Raw genomic sequence first — 14,052 nt, forward strand, 5'->3', positions numbered from 1 at the left:
CTTGTTATTATTTCCAGCAAGTTCACACCGTTCTTACTGTATTTCGTTTTCTGAATGAAAGTCACCTCCCTCCCGCCGGCCCGGCCAGAGCTGGGGGAGACAAGGACTTCCGGGTGGACCGCTTTCTTCCAAAACTATCACTGATTGGAAGAATCTGGTTTTTTCCCAATTTTTAACCACATTTTAAAAACTTGTACAAAGCGTTTCCCCACTTTCTGTTCTGAGTGATGTCATTCCCCAAGAACCTAAGTAGTCAAAGAAAAATCATAGTGAAAAAATGCACTTTTAGGCCACAAAACGCAGTATAAAACTGAAGCTATTTTGTTGTTTCTAGAAAAATAATCGCTTATATACTGAACTCTTGGCGTTAAGCGCTAGCATTAGGTTAAAAAATGTCTAGGTATTTATAGAAAAATATCAAAGGCGTACCAATAAAGCTGGTACTTGCGTAGGACAAAAATTGTGACCGTGGTAAATAAATGACTAAGGTTTGAGAAACCCTGGGTCAGGGAGTTTTCCTGAGGTTATTCAGCTCTTCCATGAGAAACAGGAATGCTACAGCCTGCAGCCAGGATCTCCCCACCGGCCTCTCCTCTCTGGGCTCCTTCCAGAGCCTGCCTAGGGGAGCACAGTGGTCACGCCACTAATTGTCTCTGGAAGTCTCCAACGCTCGCCGCCACCATGGCCCACGGCCGTCTTTATACACGACAGTGAGAGGTGGGTCGGAGCACAGCCTGGCCTGTCTCTCTGCCTTTGCTATAGCAGGGGGTCCAATTTCTCATGACCCTTAGGCAATGGGCTTTTCTCTTGGCTGAGGGGATTCCAGCTCCTAGTTGATGGTTGGTCATTCTTTTTTTCCCTGTGGTGGAATACTAAGTTGCCCTCATTAAAAGCCATTCGTCATTTAACCATAGGGGAAGTACAGACAGAAGAGGTCTGTTAGGTCGCCAGCTCCACAGCCCAGCAGCAGGGGACCTCCTCCTCCCAACAGCCTTATTCCCAGGTCTTCCTCCAGTTTCCGGGGTCCCATGTATGTCCCTCTAACCGCTGCTGCACCCGTTACAGTGTCACTTGTAGAAAAGCTGTTCTTGACCTGCTAGATCATCTCTCTCATAGGCAGCTGTCCATCTTGGTTCCCTGGGGTGAAGTAGGCTTTTTGCGTTACCCCACTCAGCATAGACAATTCCTGAGTGCCTGCTTTGCACCAGCGCCCGAGGTCAGGCTGAGGAAGACCCAGTTCCAGAACAGCTAGGCCTCCACACAAGCAGCTATTTTTACTTTTTCTTCTCTTGCCAGCCCCCTGCTGTTTCTGAATTATTCTCGTGGCCAGCCCTAGGCCCAACTGGGAAATAGGGGCTGACTGTGTGCAGGAATCTGCTTTCCCTCCCAGCTCCTCCTCAGCATCCAGAGCCCACACGGGTTCCCTACAGACCACCACTCCGAGTACTCCCCAGCCTACCTCCATCCCATCCTCGAATAACTGATAGCAATTATTTCCAGGTGACAATGCATTTAATTTGCACTTCGAGCCTTCCTTCTGCTTTGAGTTGAAAGTTTTTGTATTCTATCAGAGGAAGGAGGCTTTTCCAAGAGTCCAAAATCATATTCCACATTTTACCCACACAGAAGGCTAGCCTGAGAGGCAGAATGGAAAAATTATTCGATTACCACCAGAAGAGTTCCTCTTAAGGCCCAACTCTGTCACTAACTCCTTGGACGATCCTGGGCAAGTCACTTTATCTTTGTAAGACTCAACATCTTATAAAGTGGGGTGGTTATAATGTTTATGCTCCCATGGGGGGTTCCAATGAGACGACGTTTGCGAAAGTGCTCCACGCCCGCCAAGAGCTACTCGAATGTCAGTGGTTCACTTGCATGACGGCGTCCGGATCAGAGGACACTGTTCTGTGTAGAAGCCCACTCTGCAGTGCATCTCTCAGCAGCCTTCTGTCCTTTGCATCCTCTCACGCACGTAGTGAGGCCCTAGAGAACCCCTATAACTTTAGGGTTAAAGCAGAGTCTCCTCTCCCCCTCCCAAGTCAAAAGCTTGGACTGTCTCGTCCCATCCACGTGCCCACTCGGGGTTTAAGCTGCAGGTGTCAGCATTGAGAGGTCCTGAAGCATGGGAAGTAAGACCACCCTATGGTGGGGGTTCCAAAACTGGGCCTGGGGTTCCAGGGCTCCCTGGCCAGCTTTTAGGGACTTGATAAACCTCTTGAAGTGGTTTGCAAAATTATATGCACGTGTGTGTTTGCTTTTTTTTTGAGAAAGTATCCATGACTTTCATCAGATTTTCAAAAGGGCCCTTGGCCCAAAAAGATTGAAAAATTCACTGCCGTAAGATAGCCTTTTAAAATTACTGCAATGATATGGATCAGGTTACTTCACAGGCAGGTAGGAAAAGCATGGATAGAATTAAAGTCTTATTATATATTATTTTTAGTTGACAAGTTGATACTTTATGAAAAAGATTCTCAGAGCCTCCATTTTTGGGGAACTCCATTAAGGGGTTCCAATGAGACATGAAGGAAAGTGTTCTGTGACCTGCCACGTGCTATACAAATGAGATTTTATCACCCTTTCCCTTGCCTTTGGCTTTTTTCACCCTTATCTCTACATCCTCCATTTTTCCATCATTTTATTTTTCATATAATCCTAATAAAATATTTTGTGCTTGTACATAGAGTGATTGATATATTGAAAATTGATATATTGAAAATCAATATATAACATATAACGGTTATGTATATATAATTATATGTATAATTTTAGTATATACATACACATACATATATACACATATATCCTTGTATAATTTTTGTAGCTTTCTTTACTTTCTTCCTTTGTTTCATGATTCCAACTTCTATTTTTTATATTATTTCTTTTTATATTTTATATAACATAAATATTTTATATATTAATTTTATACAATACATAAATATTTTTATATTATATAATTTTATATAATAATTTTAATTTAACACTTAAAAATATAATAATTTTATATAATGTATATAATTTTATATAATATATAAATATTTTTATATTATATAAAATATAAATATTTTACATTTAAATTCTCTTCATATTATTTCTATTGTTTATATTAATATTTCTATTGTTTATATTAATATTTTAAATTACTAGACTGTATTCTCTAGTATCATATGATCCTGAATAAGGCAAGGCTTTTATTTGTTTGTTTTTGCCCAAAACAATCCACAGGAAGAAAAGGAGTTGTCAAACCTTTGAGCCCCCACAAATGCTTTCACAGCCCAGGACACTTCCCCAAACACCTTCCTCAGCCACACCATCGTTTCAGCATTCCTCCTACCGAAATGGCACGCGTCTCTTGGATATCTCCTTTTATTCGAGCATATGAAGAAGTTTTTCAGAAAGAGTTAATGGTGATACATTTTCTGAATTCCTGCACGTCTTCATAATCAATAGATTAGTTATGGAAATAGAATGCTATACAATCACATTTTTTTCTTATAATTTTGAAGGCACTGCTTCACTGCCATACAGCACACGGTGTTGAGATGATGCAAATTTCGTCGTCCGCCTGCTTCTCATTCCTCTGCAGGTAAGAGATTGGCCACGAGTCCCACCCTCCAAGTATTCCAGGTGCTTTTCCCTTCCCAGCCTGGGATAATGTTGCATGTCTTGGCCCCTCAAGCTCGAAGAGGGTCATGTGACTAATTCTGGCCAATGAGTTGTGAGCGGCTGCATGAATTGTGGGAGGATGTGTCGCTCCCAGGCCAGAGTATTTATTCTGAGACCCTCCAGAAATCTGTCTTTTCCCTCTGCCATGGCAAATGACAGTGTTCTATGTAGTGGAACCATCAGCCTAGGTCCCAGGGTGAAGATGGTAATGACCCGGGAGCGCAGCCTCCCCATCTGTTGTGTATTTTGGAGATACTCAACCTCTCTTGCGATTCTTTCTTCAGCACACACTTCCCTTGAGGGGTGATATTCTGGCTTTAGCCTAAACGCACCGGTTCCCTCTGCCAGGACTTCAGGGCGGGCGTGGAAGAGAGATGCTCTTTTCAAGGGTTAACCTGGTTCCTGGCCCACTCTCCCCTTTGCATTTAGTGATTGAATGCGGAGCTGATTTCTGGGGCTCCCGAGGATGTCCGTGCTTACTTCTGGTATCTTGGGCTGTGGTTTCCCCTGCTCTTTGTCTATTCTGATCCCATATGTTTTCTGTATTCTAAGAATTCTTCAACATATTTGACCGACAGATGGTTTCCAGCATTGTTCTGCTTTTATTAGAAAACAAAACAAAACAAAACAAACAAAACAAAAAAACTGCTGTCATTTCAAAGGGGTCTTTGGGGAGGAAGGGGAGGTGAATGTGGTGCTCCGTCCGCCATTTTTAACCTGAAGTTAAATGTCCAATTTTGAACAAAGATTTTTCTTTCCATTGAAAAATCATGTTGATGCCAAGCTGTCTAAGTAAAAGGGAGAGCCTTAAGAATATCAACCCTCTCCTTCTCCCGGAGCCCTTAATAAACAATTGTACTGAAGTTTTGGACGCACAACTTAGGCGGACATGGAAAAGCTAAAGAGGCCTAAAAGGATGTAATAAAGATGATTCGAGGCTTGGGTAATAGGGTATTTGAGAAGTAAACGAAATTAGGACTATTTATTTTAGCCAAATAAAATTTGAGATTGTCCTAATATAGTAATGCATAAAGTGCTAATGTGCAGATCAAATTTTCTGTATCTCTACAAAGGCCAAAATAAGTAGAAACTGACTTCAACTACACAAAAAGAGCTCTAGGTGAAAAATACAAAAAGAATTTTCTGAATGTTAGGGTTTTTAACATTGGCAGTGGAATACCTAAGGAAGGTACAGAAACCAGTTTTCTAGTTCTCAGAAAAAAATCGGGGGAGTGGTTTCGTTTGTAGGTCGGCCTGAAGACAAGAGCCTGCGTTGGGCTGTGTCCCCGTGGCACCATGTTCTCTGCAACATTAAGCTGTGGTGAGCCCTTGGCACAGTGGAAAGAGATCATGGGACTGTCGATAAAGCTGTAAGCAAGTGTGTCTTTCATCATCCTTGTAACATGACATAATTCACGAGAAGCCTGAAATAGTAATGTGCTGTGCTGGAGTACTTTTGCCAGCTATTAAAAAGCTCATATTTAACTTTTCCATCATGAACTTGAGCCTTCTTTGGAAGTTGTCTCCTTCCCATAAAATCTTCCCAGATAATGTTTTCCCAGCAACATTTGACTGGGCAGCCTAACACATACCCCGGTTACTTATAAACCCTAAGCTGCTTATTGTTTTCTATTCCGTTATCTCAAATGGTACAGGTTTTTTTTTTCCTTGTTCATTGTTTTGATACAATTGCCAACATGAAAACCAAAAGAAGAGAAAAATAGTTTTTAGTAAGGGCTATTTATTTTAGCCAAATAAAATTTCAGATTGTCCTAATATAGTAAGGTTTCAAATGCATAAAGTGCTAATGTGCAGATCAGATTTTTGCCACTAAGGCCAAAATAAGTGGAAATAGGTTTTGCAGGAAAAAAAGATTTAGGTAAAAAGTAAAAAAGGACTGTCTTAAAAAATAAAAAAGGACTGTCCGAATGTTAGGGTTTTTAACTATGGCAATGAGATACCCAAGAAAGGAAGGGAGCTAGTTCTCCAATGCTTTAAAAAATTGGGAGGGATGGTTTAGTTATTTTAATCTGTCAGGATTTCAGTGATAGAGATTTTTCAAATTTCTATGAGGCAGGAAGTCCTGGTTGTGTCTTTGTACCCCTGGGAATATCATGAGGATCTTGCAAACTAAGGGTAAATTCCAGAGTTAACCCACTGGTTTAGAGACCCAAGGCTTGCCTGGAGGGCTACATGTCTGCCCTCTCTGGCCAGTGTGAGAGGTGGAGGTGGAGTAAGTGGAACAGCACTTCCGTTTGTTCAGGTGCCCACAACTTGGTAAGGGAATACATGCACTGGATTTATCAGGAGGCATGGAAACCAAAGGTCACTGAAGACTTCATTCATTCACTTATTTAATTAAGCATTAATCAAACGTATAATACTGGGTTGGAGTTGAGAGAAGCAAAGAAATGTAAGATATAGGTCTTGATGGCTGTCACAAGGGCACAGTGATTGAAGCAACGATATAAGGAAACACAGTCAAAGAATAAAGTTCCTTTAATGTCAGTAAAGGACACGAGAACTTCATTAATTTAAGATGGCCACTCCTTGCCAAGGAAACCAGCTGACAAGAGTAAGGGTACTTTTGGGTCCTTCCAGATGTTCCCTTTGCCATTTTCAGGAAGGTTTCACCTCTAGCCCTATCCAAGTGTTCTGGAGTCTGTGGCGCTAGGACTACCTGACTTCCAGGGGCAAGCAACTGATAAGCAGTCTAGCACCTTGTCACTCAAGGTCTGGTGTCCTGGCCTCGGAACATGTTAGAAATGCAGAATCTTTGCCCTTCTCCCCAACCCACTGAGGCAGCACCTGCATTTTAACAAGATCCTCAGGAGATTTCTTTGTACATGACAGTTTGAGAAGCATTGCCCTAATACATTTCTAAATGCTTACAGGGAAAAAGAGAGAATTTAAGGTTTAAAAATCCTGATGCCCAGGCTGTATCCCAGATCAATTAAATCAGAATCTCTGGGATTGGGATCTAGGCAACAGTATTTCTTAAAGCTTTCGAGGTGGTTCCAGTGTGTAGCCAAGGTTGACAAGAACTCTTGTAAACAGCTGAAAATTGTGTTGGTTAATCTGGTTGCTCCCAGATTTATTCTCTACTGTTCTTTACCCTATTCATGTCACCAGGAAGCTGTCCAGGAAGCATATTATCCGGGCTTCCTTGCCCTCTGGCTCCTGGGTGGATTCAGCCAACAAGATGGACCAGCAGGACGCTGGAGGCAGGAAGAGAGAGCAGGCAGGTTATTTATTTTTCCCACTCCCTCCGTGCATTGCCACAATTCTGACAGTAGTCTGTTCTGCTGTTTTCGGGGGGCTGCTTTTTCATGGCTTTAACCTTCAAGCAAGTTCTGCTCTCCCCTTATCCTCCCCGTCCCTTCAGGCCCGGGGCAGCAAAAGCTTGCTGGTATTGCCAGCTAACGCCTGAGTGCTACAATATTGATTATTGGTTCTCTCAACTCTGCACACATCTCTGTAAATGACCCCCAAGTTAAAAAGTCACTTCAAAATTCCAGGCGAATGTACTGTCTGCTTCCTGCGGGCAAGGCCAGCGTCACGGGCACGTAGCCTGTGCGGTCAGGTAGGGCCCCGCGCTCAGAAAGGCACCACACTTGGGTTAATGCTCTGCTATGTTCTGTCTTGGAATTCTTAATACTTTTGAACAGGAGGCTCTGCATTTTCTTTTTTCACTGAGCCACACAAATTATATCCTTCTGCCAGGACTCTGACTGATATAAAGATATTCTTGCTAGGAAAGAAATATATGAGCAACGCTTGGAGTTAAAAATTCACTCGCTGTATTTGGGGAAGAGTAAAATGTGGCCGTTTCCGACCTTGCAGGAAAGGATAATCCAACATCACATCCAGCATCAATCTCATGGTGACCTGGAAAAAGTTGATGGACTGGGTCTATTGCAAGACAGCATCATCTGGCTGCGAGCGTGCCCAGTATCCTAGCTTAGGTCGTGGTGAGTGTGGATTTCCACACTCCAGTTCTTGATATGCCTAGGACTTACTCTGAAAGTCACACGCTAGATGTGAATGATAAGACTCCATAGGTAATGTGTGCACATTCCAAGAGAATCTGTGTTCATATGCATTCAGCTTATTTTATTCTCACAATATGCCACATAGCATAGTGGTTTGGAGTAACACAAATTTTAATAAACACTTTTTTTTTATTAAAATATACTTAGAGAATAGTACTCAAATCATAAAGTATATAGCTCAATTAATTTTCACAAAGTGAACACATCTGGTACTCTGATAAACAGCATTATCAGCTCTCCTGGAAATCCCTCCTCTCCAAAGGTAACTACTGACGCCACAGAGAAGTGTTGCCTACTTTATGGAAAAAGAATAATAACACTTTAAGTTATTGTGTGTCTTGTTTTCTTTACTCAATATTGTGTTTGCAAAATTTATGTTGTATGCATCCACGGTTTCTTCATTCTTTTTGCTGTATAGGTATCGATTGTAAAAGTACTTCACAATGCATTTACTCATTCCATTATTTATGGACATTTGAGTTTTCAGGTTTTCGCTATTGTGAATAATGCTGCTATGAACACTCTTGCTGTGTCTTTTGGGGCACATGTATGCATTTCTTTGCAGTACATATTTAGGAATGCAATCGCTATATTGGTATAGATTTTTCAGCTTTAGTAGACATCACCAAACAATTTTCCAAAGTGGTTGTTATCAGTTCATCTTGCTGCCACCAATGGATGAAAGTTCCAGTTGTTTCGCATCTTCAACACTTAGTGTCATCTTTTTTCATTTTGGTCATTCTGATGGGTTCACAGTGATTTTCATTGTGACTTTGATTTGTACTAATTTCCCTGATAACCAATGCAGTCGAGCATCTTTTCATATACTTATTGTCTTTTTGGTTATCTTCTTCTGTGCGATGCCTATTGACGTTCATGCCAACTCTCCCATTAGGTTAATAACTCTTTTTCCAATTGATTCATAGTTTTTATATTCTGGATGCAAGTCTTTTCTTGTTTATATATATGTAAATATCTTTCCCCACTCTTTGGCCTGTCTCACTCTTTTCATGTTATCTTTTGACAAAAGGAATTCTTAATTTTAATGTAGTTCAGTTTAGGATCTTTTCCTTTATGATTAGTATTTTCCTGTGTTCTATTTTAGAAATCTTTGTCCAAAATCCATGAAGATATCTTCTATTCTCCTACATTGTCTTCTAAAAGATTTATTGTTTTACCTTTCACATTTCGATGGAAATCAAAACATTTTTTAAAATTGTGACTGGTGACACTACCAGAGGCACTCACAACTAGAATATACAACTATGTAATATGGGGCTTTGGGGAGAAGAAGAAGAAGAAGAAAAAAAAAAAAAAACAAGAAGAAGATTGGCAACAGATGTTAGCTCAGGTGCCAGTCTCTAAAAGAAAAATTGTGATTGGTGACAGGTAGACGTCAAGGTTCATATCTTTCCATATCAATAAACAAACGAGCTGTGATCATTTATTAAAAAGACCATCCTTTTTCTGCTGTTCTCTGGTCCCACTTTTGTTACAAATTAAGTATCCAAATATGACTGATTATAGTATTGTGGTAATTCTGGTCTTGAGTTGTATAGAATGAGTATTAGTTATTTCTGAAATGTCTGGTGGAATTCACCAATAAAGCCATCTGGACCAGAAGTTTGACTTTTTCCCCTTAGGAAGCTTGTTAATGACACATTTGATGTCTGATAGATATAGGGCTGTTCAGGTGATCTCTTTCTTCTCAAGTGAGCTCTGGTAGTTTGTGTCTTTCAAGGAATTTGTCCATTTCATATAACTTGTATTTATTGGCAACTCTTAGTTTTGTTAATCTTTTCTATTGTCTTCCTATTGTCCATTTCATTTACTTTTATTCTAGTCTTTATTATTTCCTTCCATCTGCTTACTTTGGGCTTATTTTGTTGTTCTTTTTCTAGCTCCCTGAGGTGTAACGTTAGGTTGTTTATTTGAGATTTTCCTTTTTTCTTGATGTATGCATTTATTGCTACAAACTTGCATCTTAGAACTACTTTTGCTACATCCTATAAGTTTTGGAATGTTGTGTTTCCATTTTCATTTGTCTCAAGATATTTTTTGATTTCCCTTTTGACTTCTTCTTTGACCCATTGGTTGCTCAGGACAGTGTCTAATTTCCATGTTTTTGTGAACTTTCTGGCTTTCCTCCTGTTATTGTTTCTAGTTTCATACCACTGTGGTTGGAAAAGAGATTTGAATAATTTCTATCTTCTTGAATTTGTTGAGACTTATTTTGTGGCCTAACATATGGTCTATCCTAGAAAATATTCCATGTGTGCTTGAGAAGAATGTGTATTTAGCTGCCGTTAGATGCAACGTTCTGCATGTGTCTATTAGGTCCATTTGGTCTATAGTGTGTTCAAATCCACTGTTTCCTTGTTGATTCTCTGTCTGGATGATCTATCCATTGTTGAGAGTGGGCTATTAAAGTCTCCAACTATTATTATATTGCTGTTTATTTCTCCTTTTAGTTCTGTTAGTATTTGCCTTATATATTTAGGTGCTCTGATGTTAGGTGCATAAATATTTACAATTGTTATATGTTGTTGATGAATTGATGTCTTTATCATTATAAAATAAGCTTCTTTGTCTCTTCCTCCATTTTTATCTTAAATTCTACTTTGTCTGATATAAGTATACAGGCATACCTCATTTTATTATGCTTCACCTTATTGTGCTTCACAGATATTGCATTTTCTACAAGAACCTCTACCAGCAAAAAGATTACATCTCACCGAAGACTCAGATGATGGTTAGCATTTTTTAGCAATAAAGCATTTTTTAAATTAAAATATGTACATTGGTTTTTTTAGACATAATGCTATTGCACACTTAATAGTAATGCTATTGCATGCTTAATAGACTACAGAATAGTGTAAACATAACTTTTATATGCATTGGGAAACCAAAAAATTTGTGTGACTCGTTTTATTGAGATATTCACTTTATTTTGGTAGTTTGGAACAAAACCCACAATATCTCCAAGGTATGCTTGTACTTACCCTGCTTTCTTTTGGCTACCATTTGCTTAAAATATCTTTTTTCATCCCTTCACTCTCAGTCTATGCGTGTCCTTAAAGCTAAAGTGAGTCTCTTGTAGGCAACATATCTTTGGGTCTTGTTTTTTGAATCCATTCAGCCATTCTATGTCTTTTTGAAGAATTTAATCCATTTACATTTAATATAGTGATTGATAGGTAAGGAATTACTATTGCCATTTTGTTAACTATTTTCTGACTGTTTTGTAGATCCTTTGTTCCTTGCTTCCTCTCTTGTTGTCTTCCTTTGTGATTTGATGACTTTTTGCGGCAGCATGCTTTGACTTCTTATAATCTTTTGTGTATTCACTACAGGTATTTCCTTTGCAGTTACAATGAGGTTTACATAAAATATCTTCCATTTATTACATCCTATTTTAAGCTAATAACAACTAGCCCCTAGTAATCACTATTCTACTTTTCTTCTCTATGAATTTGACTACTCTAGGTACCTCATATAAGTAGAGTCACACAATGTTTGTCCTTTTGTGTTTGGTTTGTTTCACCTAGCATACTGTCTTTAAGGTTCATCCATGTTGTTGCATGTATCAGACTTTCATTCCTTTTAAAGGCTGAATAATACTTGATTGTATGTATATATTGTATCTTGTTTATCCATTCATCTGTCCATAGACATTTGTGTTGTTTCCACCTTTTGGCTACTGTGACTAACGTTACTCTACACATCGGTGTAAAAATATCTGTGCAAGTCCCTGCTTTCAATTCTTTTATGTATATACCTACAAGTAGAATTGCTGGACCATATATTAATTCTATGTTTAATTTTTTGAGGAATCTATATGTTTTCCACAGAAGATGAACCATTTTATATTCCCACAAGTAATGCACAAGGATTCCAATTTCTCCATATCCTAGCCAACACTTGTTGGCTTTTGGTTGCCTGGTTGGTTAGTTGGTTGATTTATTTCTTTTATTTATTTATTCATTTATTTATTTACAGCCATCATATTGGGTGTGAAGTCATATCTCTCTTTGGTTTTTATTTGCATTTCCCTAACAATTTGTGATGTTGAGCATCTTTTCACATGCTAATTGGCCATTTATATTTCTTCTTTGAAGAAATGCCTATTCAAGTCCTTTGCCTGTTTTTGAATTGAGTTGTTTGGTTATTTGTTGTTGAGGAGAAACTTATTTTAAATAAGATAAACCAATACAACACTGGCAGGATATAATATTTTCTGATACAATATTGCCAAAAAAGTTTTTGAAATAATTAGCAGTGCATATGTTTCACAAAGGACTTTTATCCAGAATGTATAAAGAACTCCTACAACTCCAACAGAAGACAAAGAATCCAGTTTGAAAAGGGTAAAAGATTTAAATAGACACTTCACAAAAGAATATATACAAATGACCAATAAACACATGAAAAGCTGCTCAGCATCACTAGTCATCAGGGAAATGCAAACTAAAATCTTGATGAGATACCATTACACACCCAGTAGAATGGCTAATATTAAAAAAAAAAATAGTAATACTAAATGTTAGTGAGGATGTGGAGCAACTAGAACTCACATAGACTTTTAGTAGGAGTAAAAGATGGTGCAATCAATTTGGAAAATCATTTTGGCAGTTTCTCAAAAAGTAGAACATACATTTATCACATACCCCTATCATGCACCTTACCATCAATGTCATCTGTAGGCATTTACCCAAGAAAAATGAAAAATATGTCTGCACAAAGACCTGTACATAAATGTTCATAGCAGCTTTGTCCATAATAGCCAAGAGGTGGAAACAACCTAAATGTACATGGATAAACAAATTGTGATATAGTCACAAAATGGAACACCACTCAGCAATAAAAAGGAACAAACTACTGATACATGCAACATGGATGAATCTCAAAAATATGATGCTGTGTGAAAGAAATTAGACACAAAAGAGTACATACTGTATAAGTGAATTCGTATCAAATTCTAGAACAGACAAAGCTAATCCAGGAAGTCAGGGATTGCCAAGGGCCTTTAAGGGAGGGAAGGGACTGTGAAGGAGATAAAGGAACTTTTGGAGTGATGTGAATATTCTATATCTTTTTTTTTTTTAAAGATTGGCACCTGAGCTAACAACTGTTGGCAATTTTTTCTTTTTTTTTTTTTTTTTTTTGCTTTAGCTCCCCCCAAATCCCCCCAGTACACAGCTGTATATCTTAGCTGCAGGTCCTTCTAGTTGTGGTATGTGGGACACCACCTCAACGTGGCCTGATGAGTGGTGCCATGTCCGCGCCCAAGATCCAAACCGGTGAAACCCTGGGCCTACGCAGCGGAGTACATGAACTTAACCTCTCAGCCTCGGGGCCAGCCCCTGAATATTCTATATCTTGATTGTAGTGACGGCGGTTCCACAGATGTATATATTTGTCAAAACTCATCTAAATGGACGCTTAAAATAGATGCATTTTATTGTATGTAAATAACACCTCAATAAAGTTGATTTTCTAAAAAGTAATTTCTCTTGATAACTAAAAAACTATGATGGTAATCTAAATTTCCAAACCACAGGATATACTTAGTATATCCTGAAGTATAACATATTGACATCTTACACTGAGGGAGGCATTTAAGTATCTAGCTTCCTTTATTCATAAACTGGTATAATTTCCCATAATACCATTGGTAAAATAATTGCAATTAATCTTTTTCTTTCAGATTTTCTGAATATGCCACTGCATTTCAAATAAATGGAGCAAAGACTAGATAATGCATGTTTAAAATGTTTGGGTTACCAGAGAGCAAAATTTATCTTATAACATTATTTATATTATTCCCTAAGTAAATGGAATAACGCATTTCAAAATCACTTCCTTTCTATTCAAATGTACTCTGTTATGTTGAATGGCCCTTTAAACATAAACCCAAGCACATGGAAGTTCCAAGGATGTCAGCTGGCTCTTCACTTCTGTGTCTGCTGTTGAGTTGCTATACAGAATTGCCTACGACATTTTTCGTGTCAGAGCTCATGAAATTGTACAAATTCTATTTGCAATTTTGGGTGGGTAAAATACATGAGCCCAATGAGGAAAGTTTCTCTTTAAATTATAAGGAATTCATTGAAAAATAATTATTAAGAATAAGATGTAACATTTCAGTACTATAGAAGAAAAAGGACAACTCAACAACAAAAATGTACTCATGTTCTAAAGATTAGCCTCAAAGGATACGATACTGTTACCACCTTGTGAAAATAAATCTTATCATAGCCTTGGACCTAGCCTGAGTAGAATGCTTTATCTGATGGTATCAGCAAATAGGGTTTGAGATTTTAAGACCAAGAAA

Source organism: Equus caballus, chromosome 18 (assembly GCF_041296265.1).
Source record: "Equus caballus isolate H_3958 breed thoroughbred chromosome 18, TB-T2T, whole genome shotgun sequence".
NCBI lineage: Eukaryota > Metazoa > Chordata > Mammalia > Perissodactyla > Equidae > Equus > Equus caballus.